This window comes from Maylandia zebra, linkage group LG11, assembly GCF_041146795.1.
Source record: "Maylandia zebra isolate NMK-2024a linkage group LG11, Mzebra_GT3a, whole genome shotgun sequence".
Classification (NCBI taxonomy): Eukaryota; Metazoa; Chordata; class Actinopteri; order Cichliformes; family Cichlidae; genus Maylandia; species Maylandia zebra.
Window position 1 is genome coordinate 14,920,832 of NC_135177.1, and position 20,777 is coordinate 14,941,608.

Here is a 20,777-nt window from a genome sequence, read left to right on the forward strand (position 1 = left end):
CTCCAACACATCCCACTCTTTGTAACTGAAGAAATCTATGCACTGACAAGACTCTGCAACACTGCTTGCATCCCTACAGGCCCAACCCTGCTGTGAGCGTCGTCCGCTAATAAATGGCGGCACTGATAAATGGAGTCGATATCCAACACTGATCATCAGATCATCAGCCACTCAGCGGGGCCCACCCCTGATTTCAGTGATGGTCCCAGCCTACTCACAGCTGGTGAAAATATTATTTATTAGGGCAACTAGTAGGAGTATCAGCAATAGCGCTAATCAGACCAGGCAAACTGTCAGTGGTGGAAAACTGCAAAAATACTGGCACACACCTACACGTGTCAAAAAGGTACAATGTAGCGCAAATGTATGACACACTGGTTTAGCAGTCGATATAACAGTCCGACTGTTATATCTTTTTCTATTTAATATCTGGTTCACCCTGCGCGAGTCCTGTAGAGGTTTGGGTTCGCTAATTGAAGTTTTTAACAAGTTTTGCCTCAAGAGCAGAAGGCTAATGTTAGCATGTAGAGTTAGCATGGCTGCTAGAAAAAGAGAAGAGAAAACTTTGCCATGCTTTGTAAATGGCATGCATTTGGCTCTTGTATCAGGGCAACCAGGCTTATTAGACACACAACACACATAGCTCAGGTATGGAAATGATGTTTTAAAAATGTTTGTTTGCTAGGTTTAGTAGGATGAGCTGCCATATTTAGCTAAGGCTGCCAGCAGCAATTGCAAATGCCTGCTAACATTATTTTAGTGTACTTTCTATTTTGCACTACAAAGTATGGAAATATAGGATTTGTATTAAATTTTAAAAGCTCAAATTGACCTGTTTCAGGGGGGTGTTGTACTAATTTAGTTATTTTATTCTATTTGTTTGTTTTTTCTTTTTACCAAGAACCAAAGATCCAGCTCTTACCATCAGGTATAAAAAGCACATGCAAATACACACACGGGTTACGCTGTTGATTTCATTATTTAAAATGGAAACAAACGTATGTGTTCTTGGGGAGCTTATACCTAAGAAGAAAAGAGTAAACATATAAAAATAGATACTTTATATATAACCTGAGTAAAAAAATAAATAAATACATTGCAGTAAGAGGAACCCCTCACACTAACTACTCCTAACATCACTAAAATACTTTGGAAATGAGCAATCTCTCAATGACTAAAAATGCTACCTTGTGTCACAAACAGTTTCCATTAGACTCTCAGTGGATGTGTGCAAATGACAGTATTAAAATGTCATGAAAAATGTGGAATTTAGTTGAAAATCATTACTGTAGGTTGCACCTACACCCACCTAAACCAGCTTCAGCTAGTTTATGAAGGGAACTGTGCTCTGCCATTATTGTATCAGTAACCCTAGTAAGGATAGATATAAAGTAAGCTGTGCCAGATGTACTCTATATAAATGTGCACACTGGGTTTTTCTGGGTTTCTTTCTGGAAAAAAAAAAATCTATATATGGCTTTCAAAGGGAAGTTATTCACTCCTATTAGGGCTTGCTGTCTCAGAGGGGTTTTCCACCACTGCATTAGTAAACTTTAGGTGGGAAAAAGTGAATCCTTCCCAAGTCTGAAGATCACACTTTGCTGAATGGATGCGTACTTAATTAAAAAAAAAAAAAAAAAAAAAAAAAAAAACCACACCATTGTCTTTCTCTCCCCACCCCAACACTATGAGTAGATGACTAAAATGGCCTGTGCCTAAATCCCCTCCCTACCCCCCACCAGCTCTAACCCCTTAACCCCTCTCCTATCTTAATCCCCTGATTACTACATCATTTTATTTGGGTCTAATTTAGACAGATATCTGTCTTCACAGTTTAGTACCTGGACAATGCTGCTTGGCTTGGCACAGACTGTATTGATCCATACGGGAGGGGGTAGAGGGTGCAGGTGCAATTGGAATAAAGGGATTAACTGCACACCTGTTATCAAAAGTTTTAAGAAAACTGTGGGCACCACAGGAACAGAAGTTAGTAGAGAGGACAAAACATCCACTGGAAATGTGTAGGATGACAGCAAATGCAAAATTCCTTCTGATTATCCTAAGCAGTAAGCAATACATTTCCCACGGAGGGCTCATTTATAATTTAATCCAGGAGCTTGGTGTTTCTAGGCTAACACAGAGAGACTGCCCTTTCAGAGTGGAAACCCCCACCATGTAGCAGGGAATCAATGCCATCACCAGAGAATAGACACTAGACCCCGTATTAAAATGATGTGGCTGTGGAGCACCAGTAAAAAGACAATAAATTGTTTGATTTTTTTCCTCTTCCATTTCTGATTCATACCAGAAAATTGTTTTTGCGTTCATCATTGCCCATCTCCAATCCAACTTCAGCATGTCACAAAGTTACTTAACCATGTAAAGGCAGATGCGTACATGTTTGCTTTCATGTAAAAAGCGCTGATATGATCTAAAACATAACAAGGAAGAGCTGAGAGAGGGAAGGGGGGGGGGGGGGGGCAGCAGGGCACACGGAATGACTTCAGACTATATGCCTCTGCACAAAAACATATCTGTCCTCTGATTTGATTACTTTTTTTCCTTTCATATCAATTATAGTTTCAAACCACACAACATTACCACGAACGGTTGGGACAGAGATGAGAAAGTACGGTCAAAGCAGGGTAGTAATTACAGTGGAAAATGGACTGAATGGATCGGATTTACGAATTGTGTATCCAGGACAACACAATTAGCCAGCTTTGGAACCATTCTCTGTGAATTCAGCAAGGTCTTAGATACCACCAACAGAGAATGCTCACACCCCAGTATTACAGGGAAAAAGGATTTTTACAAAGGTCTTTACTAAAAGATTTAGACACTTAAGCCATTGCCATTTTCTGAAAAAGATACTAACAGGGATTATTATTGTTGTTTTAAATCTGTGCACCCTGCTTATGAAGAGGAACATTCATGTTTCTTGCCGACTCTTTTTTTTTTTTTTTTACTTCCTATCAGTTCATAAGAAAAATATACACTTTTTTTAGCCAATGATTTGCTCTTTACACTGACTATTTATGAAGTTTTTCTCTTAAGGTCTATGCTGGAAATGACTCAATGAGAGCATCAACAATGAAGTGGAACAATAAAGCTCGAGGCCAGACAGACAAAACACTGAGCTAAAAAGTCACAATAGATCATGCACATTATATCACTACAAGCAGAACTTTCCCACTGAACATTATCAGTTCATCCTTTCTTAATGTCTATATCCTAGAGCAGCTTTAATACTGATTGTTGAGCAAGAGACAGTTAGGCAAATCATAAGTTTTACCCCATGTCCAGTTCTGAAAATCGACTATAAACAAGAGTCTGTATAGTGTTTAACCCCCCTCCAGTGTGGTGAAGGTAAATGACTCTGTACATGGTGAAAAGGCACAAGGCAGTAATGAGTAATGAAAACAGCCGAGTTAGTGCTGCCATTCAGTAAAGAGCCTGCTGCTGTGGAATGTGAGGCGCCATTCATTCACATGGGTTAAAAATGCATTTCTGCCACCACAAAGCCCTGCCTTGTCCTCATTGTTTCTCGCCACACCAATAAAACACTTCTACACTCTGAAGGGACAATACAAACCCCCACTCCAAAAAAAAAAAAAAAAAAAAAAAATTAAATTGCTAATTTTACTCCCACAGATACAGGAAGAACAGGAGGGGAGGAGTTAGGGGCTGGATGAACTTTACAAATTAAAAAAAAAGTGTCAGGGTAAGATAAAAAGTCAAGGTATGGCTCAGAGTTTGATCTTGATAAGCACAGGGATGGAAAACTGAGTGCACAAACTACGTGCGACAGACAGGCAGTTCTACTGAAGATATACGCAGCACTTCTTCGGTTTATGCAAAGACACGCAGGTGGAAGGCAATCAAACACAAAGGCTTCACTCGAGCCATGCATAAGCTCTCCGGGGACTTGTTTGTGAATGTGAGGCATCTGTGCTTTCCAAAAAGTTCTCAACTCCCTGAACATGACTTACATTTGTATTAGTCAAGTGATGAACCGTCATAATTCACATTTAAACACAGGTCATGTTCCTCTTTCACTCTGCTGCGATGGTCAACAAGTGACGTCACTGCTTATTTACTTCTATGACATAACCTTCTAAGAAAAAATAATACCCCCAACGCTGAACTCGTCAGCTAATCCTGTTTACAGCTTTTCCTTCACTCTTGGATTAAGAAAAGGAAAAAAACTAAACAAACAAAAAAAAATCAATTAAACATTCAGAAAAACTACTTTTTTCCCCAAACACCCCCCTCCATAACTGACTAAATCTGTTTGCCTATCACACCTATTCTTGTTAGTATCCATGAGACTCAGATCACACGTAACTGCTATTTATTATCTAACAGTCAATTTGGGGAAGTTAGATCATTTATTGTTGTTGTGCCGTGCTGCAGAGTGTTATATTTGCTGGCACGAGCACAGGGCGAGAGTCGCAGGCCTAGAAATATTTAACATAATGTCTGAAATCTAACATGGGGGAGACAATGTAATCCTGTCTGCAAAACAACACACTCTGCCTCTCTTCCTCCCTCCTCCCTTGTTCGCTCCCTCCGCTCTCTACTTCTTTCTCTTTCTGTATGTGTTTGTGTCTGTGACCCTTACACAGAAGAAAAATGCTGTATCTTTCAACAGCTACAGGGGAAAACAGTATGCCACAGAAAGTCAATCTCAAAGAAAATAGACAAGAGAAAACTGGCAGCTGAGAGTCCCGTGCACAATTAGAAACAAAGCCGTTGTAGCGGGGGACAGTGAAGGGAACACAACCCTTTTGCCAAAATTTTCTTACTTGTAGGGAACAGCTGAATATCACAGTATTTGGTGTATACGCATGTGTGTGTGTGTGTGGAAACTCCACTCGATACAAAGCCACCATTATTTAGGCTCCTATTTGAAGTCAAACTTCCTACACCAGCAGATAAAGAGAACAGCTACCCCCCTCCTCCCTCCCTGTGTGTTTTTTCATCATCTGTATTGCTCAAACTACAAAGCAGGAAGGTGAGCCTGTTTTGGCACATGTGCACACTGCCATGCATGCGCACACTTTCTCCTCTATCTCTACTGCAAACTATGCTTTTACATAACTGTCTCCAGTGACAACTTTCTTTACAACCCCTTATAATATGCATCACTTTATTGATTTTGTTTTATCCTCCTTTATCACCTACAGTGCAGCTATCATTTACACTTACTGCTACCATTAAGACGTTTGAAAGTGTTTTATGATATAGTTCTAATATCCCCGTGAAGCTCCTTTGGGATGTCAGTTTTGCCTACTATTTGCATAGCACCATTCCTAAGTGTATCACAGGATTATGTTGGCTTCTACTTCTTCTTTTTGTTGTTGTTGCTTTTCCTAGCCACAAGGTTCCACTTATCAGTCAAACATTCCCCAAAATGACCCTTATCTCCACTGTAGCACATGCCGTTTTTTTTACTGACCTTCTCTTAGTCACTTATCTCTCGCCTCTCACTTAAAGGAAATGACAAGGTTTCAAACTAAAGAATGTGTAACAGCCAAAGATTGCAGGAGCACCAGCAGCTGCTGCAGTAGTAGCAGCAGCAGCAGTAGTAGTAGTAGCAAGACCAGCCAGCACGAACACACCCTCTAAATTACAAACAGTAATAATTATGTGAACTCACTTCCTCACCAGTTAAAACAACGCTGAGCAGCTCAAACAGTCGGAGAAAGAAAGGGGGCGGGGGGTGCAGGTTTCCTAAAGCGTCCAAGAGTCCAGATCCAGCAGAGATACAGAGGAGACCCCGCTGTGTGAGCCAGTGCGGCGACTGACAACAGCAGCCCGCTGATCAACTTCGCCACAATCCTGCACGATTACTATTATTATTATTATTATCTCGGCCGAATTCCTGTCTCCTTGTGTTGTAGCTACCACAGTACAGGTTCCTCTCTCTGCTTCTTTCTCTCTGTCTGTCTTGTCTCTTGTCGTTTCGCTGCTGTTGATGCTTTTAGGTGTTGTCGGATATGTCATGACTCAGGGATAAAGTGACACACGGTTGGAATTATGTAGTAAATTTAGCAGCGACGTAAACAAATACTACTGTATGTTGAATACGGCTCTAAAAGATAGTGTACATTATGGCGTGTGTTGTTAGAGGTGCTAGCCAGTTAAATGGTAATTATTTTTGCTTAGGCATTTATATAGTTTCTGTATTTTCTGGTTTCTCTCATCTGCTCGTCTTTTGAGTCAATAACTTTTGTACACAGAATGATCAGATAACGTTGGAAGACGTCACTTTGCGGATTGCATTGAGTAAGACATTTATTGAGTGATTGGAAATAAAGGTTCCGCAGGGCATTGTTGATTTAGATTAGCCTGTAGTTTTTGATGTCACTTCATTAAAATTAATAATTTCATGTATTTGTTACTTTTCACGTTGAGTCACTCCATTTCCTACAATTCGCATGCGTTTCAAGTAAAGGAAGCACACTAGGCTGGTCCGCACAGACTATCTTTTCATAAGCCATGCAACATCCCCCATGTCACAGCGAGATTCAACAAATCCTTCCTCTTTTAAAACCACCACACACTACTTTCTGATCACATTTTCTAGCATGTGAATGGCAGAGGTTATGAGAGCACCTGAACGCACCGTGCATGGAAAGAAGCCCCATCTGTGTGTGTAAGAGAGAGAGAGATTGTGTTTGTGAAACGGTGAGGTGCAAGATCGAAGGCGGACAAAAGCGAAGAAAAAAAGTTTGTCCTCGCGGTGTCACCAAACCTCTGCCCCCCACGCAGAGGACGCACATTCCACTCTTCGTGCTTTCACGTATGTCCATCGCTTCCTATCAGGGACACGTGAACTGGCGCCCGCATGTGTATTGGCAATTAATGATAAAGTGTACAGAGAAGTGAAGAAGACGCTCATCTCACAATGACCCCCGTGCGCAAATGTGCTCGTGTGTTATATTGGTATGAAATCCCTTTGACACTGGTGTTCTGGGCTTAGTTTTGCACACGCACATACACTCCCTCATTTTTGTATCACAGTCACCTGTATGTACACGTCACGTACACGGTTATGTGAAACAAGGCGAAACAAGCCTCAGTCATCCCAATTGTCTTGCAGTAACCCCCCCGGTTGGAGCTTAGTGCTATTGTGAACCTTTACCATAACAGCAGGCACACATCCTGTAGGTGTGTGTCATCAACTGCGGGGGGGCAAGTAGTAGCTCCTACTTACACTATCTCACACGAACTACACGATCAACCCCCCCCCCCCCCCCCCCCAACACACACGCGTACGGGCACACACCCCGCATGCAGATTGTGAGAGCTTCAGCAGGCGCAGAGATTGAAAGAAGAAGAAACGCGACACACCAGAGAGCTTCCAGCGGTTTCAGATCCTCATATGTAAGGTCTAAAAGAGCCACCGGACCCCGACTGCTGCCCGGCACCTGTGCCTTGCTCAGTGGCAGTTGTGCCATGTCTATTATGTAGGACACGGCTTCCTAATATGGATATTGCCCCCATCCTTCCCTAACGTCCACCTCCACCCTCCGTGTGAATAAAACAATCTCTAAAAAAGAGAGAGAGAAACTGTTCCTCCTCCTCTTCCTCCTCTTGGATGTTTTCTGTATTGAGCCTCTGAGCTGCCTCTTTTTTTTAACACTACTCAGAAGTCTACAGCTGCCATCTGTGTTTCTGATGCTGCAATGATAGAGTTTATTATCCAAAACATTACTCAAGGAAGAGATGAGTGTGTGTGTGTGTATGTGTGTGTGTCGAGCTGATGGAAAGTTTGCCTGAGCTGAAGGATGTCGGTGGAGCATATTAACCAAGTACTCCACCTTTTATTCAAACGCGTTAGTTTGGTTTAGTCCCTTTTTTCTATCCTTCCTTTTTTTCTTTTTTCTTTTTTTGAAGGATCACATTAGGTATGAGGAGTCTCACAAATTCGAAGTATCATCAAACTGCTGTGACTCACTCAGTGTCTGTAAATCTGTAAAGAGTGGAGAATTTATACACACTTGTACATACTTCTGGTTATGTTACATTGTGATAGCCATACACGATATATACACACACACTGTTATATATATAGAAATACATATGTATTTAAACCAACCACTACACCCTTTCTTGCATGTAACCTATTTATAAATCTAGATCAGACAATCGCATACCACCTACAACCAAATCCAAACACCGACGAGATCGCCCCTGTGTTTTTCTATGTGTCTAAAAGGCAGGGAAAGACGAGATGTGCGTACCTGCGTTATCCAAAAGAATAATCCAGGGTGACTTCAAGAAGCACAGACAATCCTAAAGGTGAAAGCATGCTCTTTGCAGTGTATGCTGAAGAGTATGATTGAGTAGGTCGAATCCATTCTGTCCCGTGAGGTGGGGGGGGGGGGGCAAGGTTTCCTCTCCGCTTTCACTCGACCATCACGCTTGTGCTTCGTTTTTGTAACACATGCATAAACTCAGCTCTTACCGTTCATATCACACAGGCTCGTGACTTAAAATAAATATGCTCGACTTCGTCTTTGGGTGAGTGTTTTGGCAATTTCCTGACACCCCTCTTCTCCAACCGAATGGTTTCTCACGCATTAAATGGAACTATCTGCTATTGTCTCATCAGCGAAAAGTTGTTGATACTGCTAAGGACTCAAAAAAGTGCGTCAGGAGTGTGAAACTGCCCAACCCAACCACTTCTTAGAAAAACGCTCAGGTTTTTGTTTTGTTTTGTTTTTTAATGCCACGACACATAAAGACACAAGGTGCCGATGAAATTTCACTCTTCTCCCGTCGAGTCTGATTATATTGACAGTTGATCCAGGATGTTGTTGAGATCTATCTAGAATATAGAGATGATAAGGTTTATCTTACTGCAATACATATATATATATATATATATATATATATATATATATATATATATTATATATATATATATATATATATATATATTGCAGTAAGATATATATATATATATATATATATATATATATATATATATATATATATATATATATATATATATATATATTGCAGTAAGATATATATATATATATATATTGTTAACCATATGGTTAACAAAATCTGAGTAACTACATTGTGTGTTTAACCTTGAGAGAACCTCTTTCCCTTTTTTAACACAGCTGTTACATACTGTACAACGACACATAGATAATATGCTGCCAGCATATTGTCTCATTCTCTGCTTGTTAAACATTGAGTGTTTTGTTTTGTTTTACTTGTCCTTGTGGTAAAGCCAGTATAAGCCTGACACGGTAACTATACAAGCGATTTACAGACAGAATTTGCCCTCAGTTTAAAGATTTAAAACTGGTAGGATAGTCTTACAACGTGTATCTTCTTCTTCTTTTTCCTCTTGATGGAATGCATGACTATAGTCTGGTTTAAGTTAAGCAGGTTGTTAATCCTGTTACACAAACACATGCACAAACACACACACACATACACACGCATGTAGAAGAGACAAACAGAATAACACAGAGAGGTCAATACTAAAAAGTCCAATACACAGACATAGGAGAAATTCAATGACTGTCAGCGCACACACACACACACACACACACACACACACACACACACACACACACACACACACACCGCTGCTAGTTCTATTTTTTTGAAATTTAGTTAAAATGAAATTGTTTGATTAATTGGCTCACTTTTTTCTCTTTGTTTTTAAACATGCCCCAAAAAATGTGAGACAGGAACGAGTAAACAGTGCCTCCCTTGCAGGACTGGAAAGTCTGGAAAAGCATGAAAAATGAATGCGATAGCCCAAAGGTGTGGAAAAGTGTGGACACGCATGCTTATTCAGTTCCAACAATTGTGATTACACTTAAAACTGTATATCAGTGTGGGACCTTTAAAAAATGCTTTTCATTAAACCACCAGAGCAAGTTTTTTTTTTTTAAATTGTCCAGGCATAAACATCACAATACTATGCAAATCAACCCTACTGCTAACAAAATGCTCTGTAGCTTATTGTACTCTGAAGTCATGTGTAATAACTGTCACTCTGCTGTGTTGTTGTGGGTGTTGCGCAGAGGTCAGGCTTGTTTGCTCAGCACGACGCAGTGAGAGGGAGCCATGTTGCTGACTGCTGATATACCAGTGACTTAAGATACACAGACATCTTATCAGCGACAAGTCCTGGAATTGTAATGGCAGGCACTGCTCTTAGTATAGGCAAACCCCCAGAGCTCCATAGGGGGGGTGGTGTGCTGAGAACTTGCACACACTGACGCTGAAATCCACACATCCTTATATACATTTGACATTTGTGTATCATAAACCAGATACGCATCGCTTATTCCTCAGAATTAAGCAGTACTCCTATCCAAATGCGCGCATACAAAAGAACGTGCACACTGAGGCTTTTGAGTAAGGCATCGTATCCTTGTTGAAATGTGATCCACTGAGCTAAACACATGAGAATTAGTGATAGCCCCTCTGGCACACGCTAACAGATTTGTTTAGTAAAACGCACCATTTTTTTAAATTTGATTTAACCAGAACACAAGAGTGCATGTAAACTTCCTTACACGCACACACGCACGCACACACACATTCACTAGCGCTATTGATGTTCATTATTATCATGTTATTTTTTTATGCATATTTATGCAATCCCACTTATATTTATAACTCATCATACACACACATTAGAGATATGTAGTTCCATGTAGTTGCCTCCATACTCTCTCTCCATGTAGCGTGTGAGTCACTGTTCAGATACTTCCTGTTAGAGAAGAGCCGTCTTTAAAACAGCCTCCCTTTCTCTTCATTCCTGCTTTCCAAGTCAGAGGGAATGTCAGGCCAAACACACACACACACACACACACGCACACACACACACACACACACACACACACACACACACACACACACACACACACACACACACATCACCAAGGTGTCCTCTCTCTCTCTCTCCCCCCTCTTTGCCTCTCTGTCTTTTTCTCTCTGAACGAGCCAGCAGAGAAGCTTCTCTGTCGTTTGTTGCCCTTCAGTCTGCACCCAATCTTTTTTTTTTAAATATACCCAAATGAACCTTCACCTTTTTAGAAAAAAAGGATTTGGATTTCTGATAAATATTGCACTGGTGGCACATCTAGATAAACAGTGCATGCATGCATTTCCAAAGTGCTGCATGCATATCTACTTGTGCATGCGTGGCAGACACACACACACACACACACACACACACACACACACACACACACACACACACACACACACACACACACACACACACACACACACACACACACAGAGCTTGGGGCAGCTCTTATAATAGCTACCCCTGGTTTTAACACAGTGATAGTGCAGTTCTCCAGCCAGCACTGATTCACATTAGTGTGTGTGGCATCAGTGTTTATTTATTTATTTATTTGTATTACCTAACTAGAGTTTCAAATAAAAGGAGAACGTGAATGTGAAATCCACAATTTACTTCAAGCATCAGTAAGCAGCAAATATGACTCACACCCACAAAGCAATAAATTATCTGTTTTTTGGGGGTTTTTTGTTCCTCTATTTAACACGTGATAAATATTTGCTATTTTTGGTAGGGGGCTAACCTGTCTTACTTTAATTTGCCTCATGCTGTGACCCACATTCCTCTCCAAGTTTATCCCTTCTTATCTTAAAATGGCAGTTCTAGTATATGCTCCCATATACAAGCCTTCTCCAGTGACTGACACCTCCAGCCCCCTTGTGCTCAATTAGCTCCTAGTGCATTAGCAACTGCATGCTAATTGTCAGCTGGCAGAGGAGTGCAAGGAGAACCCTCAAGGAGATACCTCGGGGAGTGCTGGGGTAGGTGGGTGGGGGTGTGGAGGGATGCTTTGTTGCCTAACCAGCCCGTGAGCACATACAGTATCTGTGAGCAGCAGGAGGAAGCCCACCTCTTGCTGTAGAATGTAAAATATTTATGGGGGATATATCGCATTCTCTCTTTTGAAATAAATAAATAACACCGTCTTCTGGACTCAGATGACACTTCTGCTCAGACCAGGAGAGAAATCAAATGTCTTTTATAGGTTGGAAATAAATAAATCTTGTTGGTACAGAAACCATTTCTCTTTCTTCCTCATGGTAAATTGCGTGTGACCCGCTCGCAGCTTTTCTGTCTTCTTAGGTGATGAAACAAAGCTTGCCAGACCAGCTGCATATGATTTTGAATTTAGGAAGATTATATTCTCTTACTTCTTCATTGTGACTGCCATACAGGAGGAAGTGCTGCCCCCCCCGCCGCCCCTCTCTTTTCTCTCTCTTTTTCTCGGTCTTGTTGACTTGATCTCACACTGCTTTTGGATCTCATCTATTTCCTGCTTACACTCCTCCCCTCCCTTCCTTTTTTTAAAAATTCACATTTCTCTCATTCTACCCCTACTCTCCCACCCTCCCTTTTCTCTCTCTCTCTCTCTTGTTCTGTTTTGGTCGGCCACCTTTCCTCTCCAACTTATCAAATTCCATAGGGTGGGGAGGGGAAGTGAGGGTGGATCCACCCACATGAGTGATCATTCAATGCTATTTTAGAAATGTTGTTCTCAGTTGGGGCCAGAACATCCACCTGCAAAGAGGAAGGAAAAAAAAAACAAAAAACAAAAAACTCCCAATAGAATGCAAATCTGTGTTACGTCACCGGATCAGCATTAATGTTCTAGCATCACAGCACAAACATCATTAAATCATGCTTGTAATGGCTAATTTGCTGGCACGAGGAGGGATGATGAATATTAAGGTGAATGACTGGCTCCTGTTGCTGTTGTTAGACCAGGAATGGTGAGGTGTGTATCGGTGTATCAGGCAGGGGAGGGGGGTTGTTGAAAAGTCTTCTCTGTATAAAGGGAAGGTGACTGATTGAGAAGTCCCAGGTTGTGTTCTGTTGTTAATATAGTTATTTGGTGTAATCGTGAAATAATAACATCATAATCCCATCTGGAATGAGAAACTGCGCACTGTGTGCTACACTGAATGAGGCCATTTCCTGTGTGTGTATGCGTGTGTGTGTTTGTGGCAGTGCATTTTAAGCAGCGGTGACTGCAGGAGGCAGCCTGATGGATACAGGATCATACTGCAGCGCTGACATTGTCTTCCTCTTCCTCCTCCTCCTCTTCTTCCTCCTCCTCCTCCTCCTCCTCCTTCACCCTCCCCTGTACTGTCTGCCTGCCTCTCAGCAGAATTATCACTCTAAAACACACACACACACACACACACACACACACACACACACACACACACACACACACACACACACACACACACACACACACACACACACAATTTCTGAACAGTCACAGCTGCAGATGCAGGAGCAAGTGCAGCCCTACACTCACTGCAAGAATGCATACACATTAGACACACTAATGAAACGGATTTTAAGATGACTAAAAGTGCAAGTGAAAAAAAAAAACAGAGCTGCATGATCCCTACAAGCAAAACTACTGCTCACCCTTCCCTGCAGACAGTACACGTACAGTGTGCTCTTTCAAAGGCAGCCATGCATGTTCAGAAACAAGGTGCTGCAAGAGCAAACAAAAAAGACAAAAAGCACCGATCAGGGGGAGGTGGGGGCTACATAGACTATCACAGGGTTGGATTTCATCATTACAACTTGTCATTGTGTGAGCGTGTTGCAGAAGCCATATGAGGATCCCATGTCTGACTTACACAAGGCAAACAGGAAGTCACCAACATGCACCCATGGTTTATTTTACTGGCGACAGCGAACCTCTCACTTACACCCTGTCACAGGAGAAGGGAAGTGTCCGCTCCTGTCGCAGCCCTTTAATCCAAACACAGAGACAGCTCTGTCTGTCCTCAGCTTCAAAAGAAGCAGGGAGGAAAGAGAAGGAGCTGGTAGTATGTGCACATGTGTATTTGATGTGGCAGGAAAAGGCGAATAAAGCTTGTGTACATGCGTTCTATACATCAGCTCACATAGCGATGTTGAAGCCACTGCTGTTGTGCTGTTCGGTCTCATGCAAATCATGTGCAGTTATAAGTGACATCCGTTTTACCTTTGTGTGCGTTGTGTGATTTGGTAACATCTAACTAATATGTGAGCTTTTTCAGCTCCCCAAATTTCAATCTGCCCTATTTTAATCTGGCTAACTTGCTTAGTCACACCCGCAATGATACCTTGTGTCGCAAGCTGTCATATTGCCATCGTGTTTATTTGTGCAGTGATGTTGTAATTAACACTGAGCCCTAGACGTGTTGCCTGTTTGACATTGTGTCTGACACTGACTGCGGTGATAGACAACCACTCAAAGGCATATGATGAGTATGCCGGCGAGAGGCTAAAGTCTAGACTCCAGGCGACACACCATATGATATTGATTATCTTTTGTTTGGCTATCTCTGCAGCTGCTTGCCTAAAGGACTTAACTCACATTATTGTCTGGCATGAGGCTCTATTATTTCAATCTAGCAAGCTCTGCAAGTAGACAGAAATGCACTACTGCTGAAATGTCCATGTTTCCGTGATTCAACAATGAGGCTGCGAAACATTTCACCACAATTCACTCAAATGTCAATAACACAGACTTCCTAAATTATTTAATGTGCTAATGATCTTAAAAGGTCTGTTAGATCTGCTAACTATATCAGCTAAAAAGCATACATTATTCTAAAATCAAATTTTTAAAGCATTTCTTTCTTTCTTTTTTTGGTCTGGCACCTGCTGTAAAATGGAGCACATGTGAGGCAGTGATAGGGTAGTGGATAAAAATATAAGATCACCTCTGCAAGTTGTCAGCTTTTCTTTATTTACTCGTTGGCTTTTAACACATTTTGATGGAACTTCAAGGAAGGCTCACGTACAAATTTGTTGGTTAAAAAACCCATAAATGACTGCAATTTCATGCGTAAGTGTAGGTGCGAGTGTGTTTGTGTGAGCCTGAGATGGAAGGCTTTTTACAAACAGTGGTTTTAGGTGACCCTTTTTCTATTAAGTACAACATCATTGTAACCGAGGTCACATAGCTAGTGATGTAGAAATCGAGAATTAATAACTGTATTGTGGTAAAGCGTCAGCACATGTTGGGGCCCTGATCATTTCTTACCAGAGACCTAAAAAAAAAACTCATAACCATGTAGGCTCATTTTGTCGTCTACAACTACATCTACAAGTACAAGGAATTCTTAATATTACACCTAGTAGCCACCAGTGCAAATAGCACAATAAAACGCATTATACATTGCATGTAAAATTCAGTTTGCATTGGGCTTCATTTGCAGTTAATGGCTCCAACTATTGATCATCATAAAAATTAAAATTATTCTCTTAAAAATAGTTTTATAATTGCAATTAATGCCTCAATTCAGGTCCATCTTAATAATTGCAATGAAAACTTTTTAATTCTTTAAACACATAAACAGGTTGTGCTTTAAAGAAACATTAAAAAGTCCTATAAGGATTATAAGCACAACTTTAAAAAAAATAATCAATCAAAAGATGTCAGAGTATGGCTGAATCTCTATATCATAGTTTTTCCACTTCATAGCCCAGCTCTACAGCTGATGCATGAAACAGGATGTGAGCTGCAAAAATAGTTCAGGCTCTTATATTAGCTGCTTTGCAGACACTTCCAAAATCATAAATAGGAGTTATATGTAAAATCTGCTTAAATGCCCACTCACCTAACCCTCCCCTTAACCACTCTCACTCACCATCGTGTCCACCCCCACACACACACACTCCCTCCATTATCAGTCCTGAAAAATTGAATTTTTATTTTTCTGCTACTATTGTCAGACTTGCACACATTTATACTGTATATATAGCACATGTGATTTATGTGGTCTCTCTTAAATAAGCTGCAGTTTATATAGAGTTTCTATGAGTTACTTTCCAGTAATGCTTCTGATCTATGACATAAATTTTGGATTGTCAGGTAGTAAAATCTGACTATCACTTTTCTTTATTTCTATTTCTGCAAATATTCTGGATCTGAATCCATTTTACAACAACTGCACAAGCGAATATTAAAAGCATTCATTAATTATTTATCTAACTATAGAGTTTATGGCTTATCAGAAAATGGGAAGTTCATGAGCATATACTAATGCTTGTATAATGATTGAATCCTCCCATTAATGGGTAATGACTTTGAAATATAAATCAGTACTGAATCATTTAATAACTATGATAAAGCAAATTGTTAAAACTTATAAGGTCTTTATTAAGGATGCCTAATCAGAATCAAAAAGACACTGTACTGTAAAATGCCCATCTACCAAATCAGTGCTCAAGTTCACTGAGGATACATATTTGTAAGAGTGCCTGGCTGCAGTCCTGTCCTTTTGAAAAGATCTGCTTGCTAGATATTTATTACCTACCTGGCTCTTCTCTACTTGCTATAAATACTCAAGTAAAATATGTCACAGGAAGGCTTTTTCATGTGTGATGTGCACATGTGCAGGCAGGTGTATGCAAGCTGTCATTCCAGATAAAAACTGCAGCACGTGGTTTCAGTAATTAGTTCCTGAGAAAGCAGCACACATGGCTCAGCGGCCTTGATTTTTCTATGCAGTACATTCACCGTCCTCAGGTGGGAAAACTAATAGACACATATTGTTGGCAAGTATTATAAAGTTTTATATCTTAGCAAACATTTAGGTTTTTGTACTTTATGTACTTTTATGCTTATTTTTTAAAGATTTATAATTTCACTTTCTGTCTCTAAGAACTGTTTTTATTGCTACTTATATTTCAGAACAAAGTCTATTATGGAATTGAAGTCATTTTAATGTATTAAAGCAGTTATTCCCAACCTTTTTGGCTTCGGATCCATTGCAAAACAAATGAGTCTCTAGCTGGAGCAACTTGTCACTGTTTTACCAAATAGAGTTTCCCTCCATGACCTAAAAAGAGTCCAGCATTTCATAAACAGGAAAAATAAACAGTCTAAAGATTTTAAGGGGGAAAAAAAACCTTAAAAAAACCCTACGCAAATTTGTGCGCCAGAGGTTCATTAATCATGCCACAACCCCTTGCATTTATTTTGTGATCCCACAGTGGTTCACAGGCTGAGACTCAGTGTTATTTGACGATACATGTGCAGCCTTACTGTCACTGGTATGTCAGCATTTACAGGGGTTGTTTCTGCAGAACTGTAATAATTATACTTGCTTGATATATATTCTTGCACATTTACACAACATTTAGCACAAATAAGCAAGTTTTTATTAGCCATTGTGAAGAGGTGTAAATAGTTGTTTTGCAGTGCACAGAAAACACATAACAGACTTCTTGAATTGCCCTCCACTTATCTCTATCTTGCTAATTATATCCAAGATGCTTGTGTGTGTCTGTATAGACAACCGTGTGTTTGACTCTCCTGCTTATGCCACAGACAGCTGTTGTTTGGATAGCCCTCAAGTGCTCAAACCCACTTTGTAATTAGCCCTATCTAGTTTTACTTTACCAAAGTAATGAGTGCGCAAGGGAGACAAGAAGCCCCGAAACCCCCACCAAGCAACACCAACACCAGCACCGTCCTACTTCACAACAGCCAACCGACCCCCAATCCTTTCTGCAAAGTAAAGCCTGGATCACCCACCCACATATACACAAACACACAAAGACACACAGAAGCACACACAGCTCAGGCCACTGTCAATAGCTTTTACACAGAAGCCATGCTAGAAACAGCTGATGTTGAAATGTGTCAGTTTAGGGTTGGCCATTGTTAGTTTCTCCCAAATGACTGAAGATTATGTCGAAAGAAAACATTTAGAGTTTAGTGTCATTTGAAAACTGCTTATGCTCATAGAAACCTGTTGCCTTAAGTGGCAAAGCTGTTAGCACTGAAACCAATGCCACGGTGCATGTATAGACACAGCTATAGGGGTGTCTGAGTGTTTTACATTTTCTTGAGTGCTTAAATATAGAAAGTAAAACAGTGGCCTCATATAAGTGAGAGAGGAAATCATGGCAAGGCACGCATTTCTTTCTACTTTTCTTTTTTTTTTTTTTTACAAAGAGGGGGGATGGGTAGCTTTTAGATTGTCCCTCCTCCCTCTTCCTCTGTCTTTTTTTCCCCTCTTCCCTCTCATCTTTGTTCAAGTGCTGCTTGGCTTAAACAAGACGCCACTGCTGAATGCTGAACTATCAGAAATGAGTCAAAAGTCGGCAAGACATCATCTGTGACGTTGAGTTAGGGTGTTTACTTGAGATAACGTATACTGTTATTGTGTGTGTGTCAGTGTGTGAGAGAAAATGAGACAATATGAGTGTGTGTGTGCATGGGAAAGAGTGGGTGTGGTATCAGGGGATTTGCAGTAAAATGGACATAAATGGATGAGAAAACAAACTGATTCCATTTCCATTTGATGTATCTGGAGTTTACATGTATTAAAAAAAACTATCAGAAGCAAAACATTTGTTCTCATTTTGTTCTCGCTTAATTTTCCCATGGTCACTTCTTGCAATTAATAATAAAAGACCCAGAAAAGTATTTATCATCTGCATCACAATCGTCTGCCTTTTTTTTCCACCTCCACTTCATCACCATACTGCCAGTGGCTCTGGTGTGTGTCTTGGTTTAATGACCGCTGATGACGCACAAACACAATTTCCAGCTCCATCTATATGCTCAGGGTAGGCAGAGACACACAAAGCTCCCCTCTGAAAAACTCTCTCTCCATCTCCCTCACAAAGCCCTCATGCCTCTCATTTGTAAATCACTTAAAAGCATGACAAATGTGCATTGGAAGTTTCAGAGCGTCCCCTTTGAAAGCATTTGCAAGTCTCTCATTCACACCCACTTCTCTGATACACAACCACATTGTGCAAAGTAGACATATAGCTTGGCTCTACACGCATTGTCATTGTGGCTTAATTGGTATCAGAAAATGTAGAAAAATACAGAAAACGATTTACTGTAATGAAAAGGTGATTTGCAGAATGCGCGAGTCTTATCTTTGTTTGCGTCTGCTTCTTACGTACGCTGAAATGACGGAGGCAGGTTAGTGTGATTTGGCTGATTACAGCTCTTTTTTCCCCCTCGGTAGATGAACAGAAAGCAGTTTTGTAGTTGTGAAATGATTTGAAAGCAGTGGGAATGTTAAACCAAAAACCTAAAACAAAGGAGTCTTGTCCCACAACAGTAATCCCAGGGGAACATTTCTGCAAACGAGTAGGAATTACTGTGTTTTTGAATCATGTGATGGGCCATCAAGCAGGGGGTTTACAGCATTTTCTTGTGTGCTTGGGTCTGAATGTAATCTAAGCTGATGGGCAGTGGCTGCAACTTTATAATGCTGCGCCAGTATTTTTTACAGTTTGGGCTATGAATGAAACATGGTGTAGTTCAGCATGATAACACATCACTGCATTTATACAAATTGTAGGGAGAGCGATTGTACTTTAGAATGGGTCAGTAAGGGGTCACCTGCTAAGTAATGTTAACCTTGATTAAGTACACTGTTACTGCAGCAGTTCGTGTATAGAAACTGGGTGTTTAACCAGTGCAAAAATGTTTAATATCATGAAAAACTCTTTGCAGCTGCACCACAAGCGTGCAGTCAATCCAATACAAAATGCTTAAAATGTTTTGGGGTTTTTCTCCTTTTTTCCCCCTTTTTGTGTGTCAGGAAAAAAAAATCAGCAGCGTCCTCGCTGCAGTTATAAATCGCTGAACGTAAAGAAGCATAATAATAAATCAACTTACAAAAAAAAATGCTTAAAATGTGACTTCACAATCTATTTATTCTAAACAACATATTACATCATCAAAAAGGTAAACAAAACATGATGTCTTGGCACGGCTGCAGATTATTTTCTGCAAGGTGGATTTGCAAATAACTATTTGATACTATAAATTAATCAACCAAAACAGACTTTACAGATTCAGGGGAAAACTAAAAAAGACTGAGAAATTTTGTGTAACAGAGCTTCATTAATCACACCACAAACCCTTAAATTTGTTATGTGAGCCCACAGGGGCAGATTCACAAGTTGGGAATCCCTGGCCCTTACTTTAGTTAAGAAAACTACTTACAATCTAATAATGTTCTAGTTGTTATGTGAGCATTTACAGGGGTATTCTTTCTACAGAACTTTAATAATTACACTTGTCTTCATACTTCATGATCCCATATATGTTTCCTAGGCACATGTACACTATATTCACCATAAATAGGCAGGTCTTTATTAGCAATTGTGAAGAGTTGTTTTGCGGCGCACAGAAAACATATAACAGACGTCTTGGACTGTGCTCCACTTATCTTGATCTTGCTAATTATATCGGAGCTGTTTGTTTATTAAAAAAGGCCTGTTTCTCTTCAGTAAGAGTTAGCGTTGCTTCTCTGCATATTGTTGTGCAAGAAAAGTACAGAGAAAATTAGCAATGACTAATGACTACTTACTTTCTTTCTATCTAGATATAGAAAGAAAGTAAGTACATTTACTCAAGTAAGTGTAATTGAGTGTTTTCCATGTATATTATTTATTGCTACACTGCAGTTCATAAGGAAATACAGCGGACCCTCGCTATAACGTGGTTCACTTTTCGCAGCCTCGCTGTTTCGCAGAATTTTTTGTGCCATTTTGCGTGCTGGTTTTTGTTGTTGTTGTTTTTTTCAGCGCATTGTGTTCTGCGTCCTGATTGGCTGTAGACCATTGTCACTCAATCTCGTGCCGTGTCTCCTGTACAGTACAGAATGCGTTCAGCCCATCAAATTTACTCTGAAGCGCTTTTTCTTAACATTTTCAACTGGCCGGTAGACAAGCCTGGAAAATTTCA

At 40.3% G+C, this 20,777-nt stretch overlaps 1 protein-coding gene across 4 annotated transcripts in view; it reads right to left on the minus strand.

Annotated features, from left to right (window-relative positions):
• Positions 1 to 8,367, minus strand: part of znf516 (zinc finger protein 516) — a 50,225-nt gene extending 41,858 nt beyond the window's left edge. For 2 of the 4 annotated variants that reach the window (XM_004566804.5, XM_012923467.5), the window contains exon 1: positions 8,253 to 8,367. The gene's annotated coding sequence lies outside the window, so the exon portion shown is untranslated. Of the gene's footprint in view, positions 1 to 5,662; positions 6,001 to 8,252 lie in introns of those variants that run through there. The other 2 variants (XM_004566802.6, XM_004566803.6) reach the window with 2 other exon arrangements.
• Between the last annotated feature and the right edge of the window lie 12,410 nt (positions 8,368 to 20,777).